Here is a 12416-nt window from a genome sequence, read left to right as displayed (position 1 = left end):
AACCCAAATTGGACAAGGGGTGGGGCGCCCCCCCTCCCTCTCCTACTCCTTCTCTCTTCCCTCTTTGCTTCTCCGGAAAAATGAAAAAGGAGAAGGAATCCTACTTCGACTAGGGAGTCCTAGTACGACTCCCCATACCTGGCACGCCCCCCTTGGGCCGGCCACCTCCTCCCCCCTCCTTTATATACGTGGGAGGGGGGCACCCCAAAGACACACCAAGTCTTCTCTTAGCCGTGTGCGGTGCCCCCCCTCCACAGATACACACCTCGGTCATATCGTCGTAGTGCTTAGGCCAAGCCCTACGCCGGTTACTTCATCATCATCATCACCACGCCGTCATGCTAATGGAACTCTCCTTCGGCCTCAACTAGATCAAGAGCTTGAGGGACGTCATCGTGCTGAATGTGTGCTGAACACGGAGGTGCCGTACGTTCGGTGCTTGAATCGGTTGGAACGTGAAGACGTTCAACTACATCAACCGTGTTACTAAACGCTTCCACTTTCGGTCTACGAGGGTACGTGGACACACTCTCCCCGCTCATTGCTATGCTTCTCCTAGATAGATTTTGCGTGATCGTAGAAAATGTTTTGAAATACTATGTTCCCCAACAGTTTTTCCAAACATGTTTGAATCATGCGTTGGTAAGTGGCACCAGCATTTTTAAGCCCGAAAGGCATAGTGTTGAAGCAGAAAGGCCCGTACGGGGTAATAAACGCCCTTGCGGCCTGGTCGGACTCCTTCATTTAATCTGATGGTATCCGGAGTAAGGGTCAAGGAAACACAACGAGTCATGTCCCGCGGTCGCGTCAATAATTTAGTCAATGCGGGGCAATGGGAAAGGGTCTTTGGGGCAAGCCTTATTGAGGTCTTTGAAGTCGACACAAAGGCGCCAAGACTTATCCTTCTTCGGCACCATGACCAAGTTGGCTAGCCAATCTGGGAGTTTGATTTCTCTGATTAACCCGGCTTCAAGTAGTTTGGCTAACTCCTCCCCCATAGCCTGTCGTTTGGGTTCAGAAAATTGCCGCAGCGTTTGTTTGACCAGTTTGAACCCCTTGATTATGTTGAGGCTATGTTCGGCCAGTCTGCGTGGGATCCCGGGCATGTCCGTAGGGTCCCAGGCAAAGATATCCCAATTTTCGCGCAGGAATGCTCATAGGGCGGCATCGACCGTCGGATCTAGCTGTGCTCCAATGGACGTTGTTTTGTTAGGATCCACCGGGTGCACTTGAAATTTTACTATTTCATCTGATGTTTGAAAGAGGTGGACTTGGGCCTCTTATCAAGAATCACGTCATCCTTGTCCACCGTGGATCGTAGGGTGGTTAGTTCTTTGGCCGCAAGGGCTTCGGATAGTGCCTCAATGGCCAAGGATGCGGTTTTGTTTTCGGCGCGGAGTGCTTTATTCGGATCACTTGTAACTGTGATTATTCCGTTGGGCCCTGACATTTTAAGCTTCATGTACCCGTAATGGGGTATGGATTGGAAGCGTGAGAAAGCGTGCCGCCCCAAAAGGGCGTGATATTCGCTATTGAAGGGAGCCACGTGGAAAAGCAACTCTTCAGACCTGTAATTCTCATGTATGCCGAATACTACGTCAAATTTGATTGTCCCCGAACATCGTGCTTTTTGACTGGGGATGATGCCTCGGAAGGTGGTATTGCTTTGCTCGATGCGGGCCTTGTCAATTTGCATTTTGTCGAGCGTGTCCTCGTAGATGAGGTTAGGACCGCTGCCGCCGTCCATGAGCACTTTGGTGAGTCGAAAGCCATCCACAATTGGGTTTAAGACCAAGGCGGCTGGTGCTCGGACTGATCGGGACCTTGGTTCATCGTCAGCAATGAAAGTTATTGCCGCGTCGTTCCATGGGCTCATTGTGGTTACTTGGTTGATTTCGGCGAGGTCGCGAAGTGCCCTTTTGCGCTGATTATTTGAAGAGAAGGTCTCGAAGACAGTAAATACATTAAGATCGTCATCCTCCGGAGAATGCTTCTCTGGAGTAACGGTGGTGAGGATAGCCTCACCGCTTTTAGCCACTTGCCGGAGTACCCAGCATGCCTGAAGGTTGTGAGTTGGTTCGGTGCTTAGCATTGCATGTATCTGACAGGGCTTGTCGAGGAGTTCGTCGAGGATGGACCTATGTGCCGCGAAGGGTTTGTTTTTCTTGCCGATGGGCTTATGATCGGATGCCCCATAAGGGTGTACCCGTTTTGCCCGGGCTGTGCACTGCTTAAAGGCTGCGGGTTCCAATTGGGTTTTTGGGCCTTCCATGTGCTTTCCATCGCGCAGTATTTCCGTACTACGTGCGATAGTTCCATGAAACTCTGTATGCGACAGCGGTCAAGGGCATTCTGAATTCCCCCATCGACGCAATTGTGACAAAAAACCAAGACCGCATCGTCGTCGTAGCAATCTTTAATCTTGTTTTTGATAATTAGAAACCTGGCCCAAAAGTGATGGACCGTTTCCTGAGGTTGCTGCCGTACATACATCAGGTCGTATATGTCAGGAGGGCCTGAATTGCTTGGAGAGTATTGATTGTGGTGGGCGGATGGGCTAAAACTTGAATCCCCGCCCAGAATTGTGTTCGAAGCTTGTAAAATCTCCGATGTCACCGGTTCGGGTTCGGGAAGATCCAAGCGCTCCCCGGACCCTAAGTCCGACCCGGAGTTCGGGGGACGCGGGGTCTCCTCCGAAGGAAGAGTATCCAGTTTAATGGGTTCGGAGATCCGAACATAGCTGGGTTTTAACTTAGGGGAAGAAGTGTTCTTGCCTCGTTCATCGATGATCGCCACCAGGTGAGTGATCGGCGGGAGATTGATTTCCCTCTGGTCAGGTTTAAGCCCGATCCGATCATAATCCGTTGAAAGCCCGAGGGCGGTGATGCGATCCTGGGTAAACATCGTATCCCCATCGTCCCTTGTTACTACCGATTCTCAGACACACAGTTCGGGACCCCCTACCCGAGATCCGCCGGTTTTGACACCAACACCCATGTCCCGTGCCAGCAAACCCGAGATCAGCTAAGAATCGAACCTTGGCTCCGCTGCAAGTACAGGCTACAAGCCATCGCATGCACGTTGAGAAAGACCAACCAACAACACAAATAAAGACCATTCCATTTGGGAAGTCGGTCCCCTAGAGGGGTCATATACATCGTAAAACCCAAGCTACAGAAACCCCGGCTAGGTCGATAAGGAGAGTTTTCAAGGTAAAAAGAAAAAGACTTTGTGATATACAATTACGGAAGAGATAAAATTTATACAAAAAATTGATAGGGCATTGTATCCCGCTCAAACGAAGTTTGTTACAACTTAGTACGCCTACTCGATAATTTCGAGAAAATGTTCGCATTTTCAAAAAATTATTCGTTTTTCAAAATGTTCAGATTTTTAAAAAATGCACTCCTATTTTTATTAAATGTTGGGATTTTAAAAATATTTGGTATTTTTAAAAAATTATTTTTTTCAAGAAAATGTTTTAGAATGTTTTCTAAAAAGTTATCAAATCTCCCCGCTACAATATGTCGTTAAATAGTTTCACGCTTCACAAAATCCACCAACTGTCCTCTCTTGTAGTGGCTAGCACACGAGGTTTAGAAGCACGAGGTCACATGTTTGATTCTTTTCAAGAATGTTCTTTTTCGGTATGTTTTCGTCTCGCCTCACGCCCACTGGGCCTGGTCAGGTGCAAAAATTTGTCCAAAATTCCCCGAGAGGTCAAATGGGGATTTTGAGGATGTACTTAAAGATGACCGTAGGTAGTTGTCGGGTTACATGACATGCACCTTCAAGCTAATCTTCTAAGTTACTTTTTCTTGAGAAAATACGGCTAACTTACATGCAACATCAGTTTAAGTATATGCGTGCAAGTGGATCTAGGGCCTTGGCCAAGATCTGGCTTCTTTGAACTACGCAGATCTAGGGATCTGGGCAGGGATTCATGTGGTTGTTGCCCCTATGCGGATCTATGTGACCCGGTGCCTATGTCTGACTAGGAGGTTGGTTTTCAGGTGTTTGTCCTTAGGTTGTTCCATCGCCGGTGACGTGCCACCATATAGTGGCATGGGAGTGTCGGTGCTGAGTTGTTTTAGCCACACAAATCACGCGTCCGAGTTTATGAGCTGCATCATGCCATCTAAGGCGCCCACACCACCAGCGTACACCTCGACTGCAAAGCTTTGACAATCTTCCATTACTGCTAGGCGGACGCCTCTGCGATCGCAGTGGCGGTGGGGATACCACAAGGCAAACGTAATATTCTATGGGTGAAAAAAATTCAAAAACAGGAACATAATCCGTTGTACAATTGGAGTAAAACCGAAGAAAGGCCCAGTGCCTACGTCTGACTGGGAGGCTGATTTTCAGGTGTTTGTCCTCGGGTTGTTTCATCGCCGTGCTGGTGACGTGCCGCCGTAGAGTGGCATGAGAGTGTCGTTGTTGGGTTGTTTTAGCCCACAGAAATCACGCATCCAAGTTTACGAGTTGCATCATGCCAAATTACGCACCGACACTGCCAAATTTCCCGCAAGTTTTTCCAAAGGTATATAATCCTCCTATTATTGACATCCACAAGCAACACTAATAAATGTTTGTGTTCATCTATCTCAAATAAAGTCCTGATTTTGGATTTTGACATAATAAAAAACTCTAATTGAAATTCAACTTGAAATCTTGGGGCAAATCCTAGAGCCCACTCTGTCCTCATGAAACCGTATGTACCTTTTTGCGCCTTTGCAAAGGCAGATCTCGAGCTCCACATCTTTATCCCTCTCGGCCAGTGGATGCGGCGGGGAGGAGGGGTAAGGATGGCGGTGGAGGTGACTCGGTAGGTGGCTGCTTGCTAGGGAGGTAGGGACTGACAACTGATGGTGGCATGCAAGCTCGAGAGAGGGGGAGGGCGGCAGTAGGCCTGGAGGTGGGGAGACCGTCGTTGCACTTATCTTGCATAGATAGAAAGGAATGGTGTACATTTTTTGGGAAAATAATGCGATTTCCTATCGGGTATTTCCATTCAGACTGCGTACGTCTATACTCGATTGGTAACAAAGAATTTTCAAAAGTCGTTGCACTTACTTACATAGATAGGGAACGGAAAGACATTTGTGACGCGGAAATAATGCGATTTCTTATAGAATATATGTCCAATAATGTTAATAGTCGGGGGAGAAAAAAATGAAGAAAGAAAATCCATCATACAGTGGCGGCGGGGATACCGCAAGACAAATGTTAATAATCTATGGAAGAAAAAAAAATCAACAACGTGGTACTAATTAATGTTTAGAAGCGACCGGTGTGGTACTAATTAATTCAAAAACGTGGAACCGAGCGAGCGCTGCCCGTGAGATCGTTCCAGGTCGCGGTCGCTGGGCCCTTTTCTCCTCGGCCCAGTAGGCCAGTTAACTTCAACGAAAAAAGATCAAGCAGGTGGGCGCAAAACCCTATATGCCGCTGACTGCATCGTAATGTCGACACTTCGCACAGGTTTGCACTAGCCGCCAACGACGCAGTGGGCCTGCCCATTTGCGAGCGAAGCCTTTTTTTTTCCTTTACAGTATATATACCGGTTTTGGGAACCTTCTAGAAGGTTCCTGAACCGGGTTTTTATTGTTGTTTCCACTACTGGGTCTTTGGGTTTTTGTTTTTTCTTTCTTTCTTTTTTTCGTTTTTGTCTGTTTTTTTGTGTTTTTTTCCATAATTTCAAAGAATTCATAAAAAGTTCAGCATTTCAAATTTTGTTCAAAATTTCAAATTTGCTCACTTACCTAAAAATGATCAGAATTTTAATATCTTGTTCACGTTTGTTTGAAAAATGTTCAGAATTTCAATGTTTTGTTCATGTTCTTTCAATTTTGTTCATTTTTTAAAAAAATGTTCACATTTTCCAAAAATGTCTGCGTTTCATTATTTTCCTGAATTTCTAAAATGTCATTTTTTTCATATTTTATCCAAAAATAAAATAAATGTTATTTTGTTAAAAAAAACATTCTCTGTTTTTCAAATTGTTCGTGCTTTCAACAAATGTTCAGTTTTCCAAAAAATGTTCGTGTTTTAAAAAGCTGTTTGGTATTTATTTATTTTTTTGAATTTTTTGATTTCTTTTGTATTTTCCAGCAATGTTCACAATAAAAAATGTGCTCAAAACTGAAAAAATGCTTGCATTTTCAGAAAATGTTTGGCAATTTCTAAGAATGTTTTGTGCTTTGGAATAAATGTTCAGAATTTTTTTAAATGTTCCTGTTTTCTAACTTTTTTGAAAAACTATTTCTGAATAACATTTATATTTTTTGAATAAGTTTGAATTCTAAATTTGTTCGAGTTGTTCAAACAATTGTCAGATTTTCAAACATTACTCGCTTTTCAAAAAAATCCAGGAAAAGATATAAAAAACCACAAATTGCCTTCCTATATTGTCATGAATGCTTGTTAAGTCCACTTGTTTAGCTAAGTCGTCCTGTTTTTTTTTTTTCATTTTTTGACAATCAAATTGTTGCGCTACTGTACAAACGTGATCGCTACACCATGGGCCGGCCCAGTCGGGTGTCTGTGTGTGCGTCGGGTCGCTATTTGACGCAACACTACTAGGGAAACTAGGGAAATTCCTATTGGTAGACAGGTAACAGTAGAGAGGGGTTAGCCGGACGCGCTACTAGTACTTAGCAGTAGCGTGGGCCGCCAACATGCGCTTCAGGTATTCTTTAGCTATAGCGTGTTCACGCCAACATGCGCAACTGCTAACCGGGCTCCGCCGTTACCCCAGGGATTTGCTGGAGTCACTAGTAGAAAACATGGCTTTGGTCCAGGCAGGGAATTGGTGCCGGTTTGTCTGGCCCCTTTGGTCCCGGTTCCAGTCACGAACCGGGACCAATGGTCCTCGCTCCTGGCCCACAACCATTGGTCCCAGTTCGTGGCTGGATCCGGGACCAAATGGGGTCCTTTAGTCCTGGTTCCAGCCACGAACCGGGACCAATGAGATGCCTATATGTACCCCTCGCCCGCGAGCAGAGCAGTGGAGTGCTATGTTTTTTTTGCCGGCCGTGGGAGAGCTTTATGGTGCTCTAGCTCACCTGCTCACCTCCTATGCACATGAGGTGTTTCATGAAATGCCCGAGCCACACTTAAGCTTTCTCCTCTCTAAGCTCCTTGTCCAAACTCCATTTTCCTCAAGATTTGTCTAGGTTTGGCGGTCCGTCCTGTCCCGTCCCCGTTCTCACTACCATCGATCGCCCGCGCCGATCTCGTCGTCGGCACCACCTTGGTGAGCCTCTTGATCTTATCTTCTTTCTAAAAGAAAAAAGTACTTACTTGTATGATTTAGACAGATACTTGTGTAATTTTCTTACTTTTATTATTGTTTGTTATTATATAGTGCGATGGTTTTGGTATCTACCTCCATCGGTCCTCGTCCTGTCTATGATTCAGATGTGGTATATATTGTCTTTTATAACTATTTTTGGTTCATTTAGTGTTTATGACAATTATGTCGAACAACGTGACATAGATTTTTTATCTAGGAGGTATGTGAACCGGAAATTCCAACCGACCCTATTGTCAAGAGGTTAAATTTAGTTGAAGAAGAAAACAATTACTTGAAGGAAAAATTGAAAAAAATTTAGGAGGAGAAGATGATGTTGGAGTTGCATGTTGCGGATGTCGTCGATGATCACAAGATCAAGATGGATGCAATGCGCTTGAAGATTAGAAAGATTAGAAAATATGTCATTCTTACTGAGGCTTGGTATTATTATGTCGTTGGATCAATCATTACCTTAGTTGCGATTATTCGCATTTGTTGTTGCATTGAAATGTTTTAGATAGTTTCAATGTATGGTTTAATTAGATGCTCTGGAGAGCGATACACTAGTAGAAAAGGGGGCAATGGTCCAGGCCGGGCCAACCCATTAGTCCCGGTTCAATCCAGAACCGGGACCAATGGGGGCATTGGACCCGGTTCGTGAGCCCCGGGGGCCGGCCGGGCCACGTGGGCCATTGGTCCCGGTTCGTCTGGACCTTTTGGTCCCGGTTGGTGGGACGAACCGGGACCAATGGGCCTCGCTCCTGGCCCATCACCATTGGTCCCGGTTCATGCCACCAACCGGGATCAATGGTGGTGCCTATATATACCCCCTCGCGCAAGAGCAGAGCACACTGCTCTGTTTTTTCTGGCCGAGGGGGAGAGGGCTTGGTGGTGCTCTAGCTCACCTCCTATGCACACAAGGTGTTCGATGGAATGCCCGAGCCACACTACTTAAGGTTTCTCCTCTCCAAACTCGACCGCCAAGCTCCATTTTCCTCAATATTTGTCTAGGTTTAGCGGTCCGTCACGCCCCGTCCCCGTCTTCACCGTCGTCGATCACCCGCGCCGATCTCATCGCCGGCACCACCGTGGTGAGCCTCTTGTTCTTATCTTCTTTCGGAAAGGAAAAATATTCTTACTTGTATGTTTAGATAGATACTTGTATTATTTTCTTACTTTTATTATTGCATCTTATATAGTGCGATGGTTTAGGTATCCGCCCCCGTCGGCCCTCGTCCTGTCTATGATTCGGATGTGGTATATATTATCTTTTCATAACTATTGGTTCATTTATTGTTTATGACAATTATGCCGACCAACGTGACATAGATTTTATTTATCTAGGAGGTTGTTGAACCGGAAATTCCAACCGACCCTATTGTCAAGAGGTTAAATTTAGTTGAAGAAGAAAACAATTTGTTGAAGGAAAAAATTAGAAAAATTGAGGAGGAGAAGATGATATTGGAGTTGCATGTTGCGGATGTCGTCGATGATCACAAGATCAAGATGGATGCAATGCGCTTGAAGATTAGAAAGATTAGAAAATATGCCATTCATACCGAGGCTTGGTATCATTATGCCGTTGGATCAGTTGTTACATTCGTTGCGATTATGATCGCATTTGTTTTCGCATTGAAATGTTTTACATAGTTTCAGTGTATGGTTTAATTAATTTAGATGCTCTGCAGAGCTTTATGTTGTTAGATGAGAACTATGTATGTACTTTGGTTTTAATGTGATGATGAACTTCTATTAATTTGGTCACTTAATTATCTACTCATGATGTTCTGTAATGATTTTTGACACACTTAATTATATATAATGCACGCAGATGAACCGGCAATGGATGTACGGTTCAAGACACACCTCCGAGTACATTAAGGGCATGCACGATCTTTCTCGAAGTGGCTGAGGCAAACAAGCAGAATGGTTTTATGTGTTGTCCATGCCCTATATGTGGGAATACGAAGTCTTACTCTGACCGGAAAATCCTCCACACCCACCTGCTTTACAAGGGTTTCATGCCACACTATAATGTTTGGACGAGGCACGGAGAAATAGGGGTTATGATGGAAGACGGCAAAGAAGAAAAGTACGATGACAACTATGTGCCCCCTGAATACGGTGATGCTACTGAAGATCAAGAGGAACCAGACGATGTGCACGATGATGATGCAACGGGCGAAGCTGCTGAAGATCAAGAGGAACCAGACGATGTGCCCGATGATGATGATCTCCGCCGGGTCATTGTCGATGCAAGGACGCAATGCGAAAGTCAAAAGGAGAAGCTGGAGTTCGATCGCATGTTAGAGGACCACAAAAAAGGGTTGTACCCCAATTGCGAAGATGGCAACACAAAGCTCGGTACCGTACTGGAATTGCTGCAGTGGAAGGCAGAGAATGTTGTGCCTGACAAAGGATTTGAGAAGCTACTGAAAATATTGAAGAAGAAGCTTCCAAAGGATAACGAATTGCCCGACAGTACATACGCAGCAAAGAAGGTCGTATGCCCTCTAGGATTGGAGGTGCAGAAGATACATGCATGCCCTAATGACTGCATTCTCTACCGCGGTGCGTACAAGGATCAGAACACATGCCCGGTATGCGGTGCATTATGGTATAAGATTAGACGAGATGACCCTGGTGATGTTGACGGCGAGCCCCCCAGGAAGAGGGTTCCTGCGAAGGTGATGTGGTATGCTCATATAATACCACGGTGGAAACGTCTGTTCAGAAACGGAGAACATGCCAAGTTGATGCGATGGCACAGTGAGGAATGTAAGAAAGACGGGAAGTTGAGAGCACCCGCTGACGGGTCGCAGTGGAGAAAAATCGAGAGAAAGTACTGGGATGAGTTTGCAAGTGAGCCAAGGAACGTATGGTTTGCTTTAAGCGCGGATGGCATTAATCCTTTCGAGGAGCAGAGCAGCAATCACAGCACCTGGCCCGTGAGTCTATGTATGTATAACCTTCCTCCTTGGATGTGCATGAAGTGGAAGTTCATTATGATGCCAGTTCTCATCCAAGGCCCTAAGCAACCCGGCAACGACATTGATGTGTACCTAAGGCCATTAGTTGAAGAACTTTTACAGCTGTGGAATGGAAACGGTGTACGTACGTGGGATGAGCACAAACAGGAGGAATTTGACCTAAAGGCGTTGCTGTTCGTGACCATCAACGATTGGCCCGCTCTCAGTAACCTTTCAGGACAGACAAACAAGGGATATCACGCATGTACGCACTGTTTACTTGACACCGATAGTATATACCTGGCAAGCTGCAGGAAGAATGTGTACCTGGGCCATCGTCGATTTCTTTCGACCAACCATCAATGTCGAAAGAAAGGCAAGCATTTCAAAGGCGAGGCAGATCACCGGAAGAAGCCCGCCATGCGTACCGGTGATCACGTACTTGCTATGGTCAATGATTTGCACGTAATCTTTGAAAAGGATCCCGGCGGACTAGCTGTTCCGAGTGAAGCTGGGGGACACGCACCCATGTGGAAGAAGAAATCTATATTTTGGGACCTACCCTACTGGAAAGACCTAGAGGTCCGCTCTTCGATCGACGTGATGCACGTGACGAAGAACCTTTGCGTGAACCTGCTAGGCTTCTTGGGCGTGTATGGAAAGACACAAGATACAGCTGAGGCACGGGAGGACCTGCAACGTTTGCACGAAAAAGACGGCATGCCTCCAAAGCAGTATGAAGGTCCTGCCAGCTATGCTCTTACCAAAGAAGAGAAGGAAATCTTCTTTGAATGCCTGCTTAGTATGAAGGTCCCGACTGGCTTCTCGTCGAATATAAGAGGAATAATAAATATGGCAGAGAAAAAGTTTCAGAACCTAAAGTCTCATGACTGCCACGTGATTATGACGCAACTGCTTCCGGTTGCATTGAGGGGGCTTCTACCAGAAAACGTCCGATTAGCCATTGTGAAGCTATGTGCATTCCTCAATGCAATCTCTCAGAAGGTGATCGATCCAGAAATCATACCAAGACTAAGGAGTGATGCGGTGCCCGTGAGATCGTTCCAGGTCGCGGTCGCTGGGCCCTTTTCTCCTCGGCCCAGTAGGCCAGTTAACTTCAACGAAAAAAGATCAAGCAGGTCGGCGCAAAACCGTACCCCCCGTTCGTGCAATGTGGGCCAGCCCATCAGCTTTTTCTGGGTTTTTTTAACACAGTACAGACGCAAGCGCTCATATACACGCGCATACACTCACCCCTATGAACGCACACACGCACACCCTACCCCTATGAGCACCTCCGAGAGACTGAGCCGACATATCATCTTAAAATTTACGAAGTCATCGTAGGCACCTCGTCGTCGACGGGAACGTCTCCTCCCGCTGAATGCGCATCGCCGGAAATCCTGAAATAAATCCAGGAATAAATTCGAGCACCAGGATTTGAACACTAGTGGACTGGGAATACCACAGTCCCTCTAACCATCCAACCACAGGTTGGTTCACAGCTTTTTCTGGTTTTGGGATCAGTGTTAACCGCAACGTAAAAATGTCGTGCAGGTGGGCGCCACCGGCGAACCCTATTTGACGCTCGCGTGCGTCCGTCTGCTGCGCTTCCGCTGAAGCGCACGAGCAAGCAGTGCGAACAGGCCGGCCCATTTTGGGCGTTGAACCAGGGCCAGGCAAACAATTTTGGGAACCTTCTAGACGGTTCCCTCCACCGGTTTTTCTTGTGCTTTTTTCTTTTACTGTTTTCGGTTTTTCTTGTTGTCTTTTTTTTCTGTTTCTTCGGTTTCTGTTTTCTATTTCTTTTTCTTTTATCTTTTTTCATTTTTATTTTCATTCTTTGTTTTAAGAAATGTTCGAAATTCCAAATTTTGTTCATGATCTCAAAACTTGTCCACAATTTTCTTAAAAAAATTATAAAAATTTCACAATTGTTCAGCGTATATTACAAACATGTACAATGTATTTATAAAAAAAATTCAACATATATCAAAAAAATGTTCAATGTCTGTTTCAATATTTTCAGCTTATATCACAAAAATGTTCAATGTGTAGTTAAAAAATGTTCATCTTATATTTACAAAAAATATTTAATATATTTTTAAGTAAATACCTAGCGTATATCACAAAAATATTCAATGTGTGTT

This window comes from Triticum dicoccoides, chromosome 7B (assembly GCF_002162155.2).
Source record: "Triticum dicoccoides isolate Atlit2015 ecotype Zavitan chromosome 7B, WEW_v2.0, whole genome shotgun sequence".
NCBI lineage: Eukaryota > Viridiplantae > Streptophyta > Magnoliopsida > Poales > Poaceae > Triticum > Triticum dicoccoides.
The sequence above is the reverse complement of the archived record's forward strand: the minus strand, read 5'-3'. Positions refer to the sequence as shown.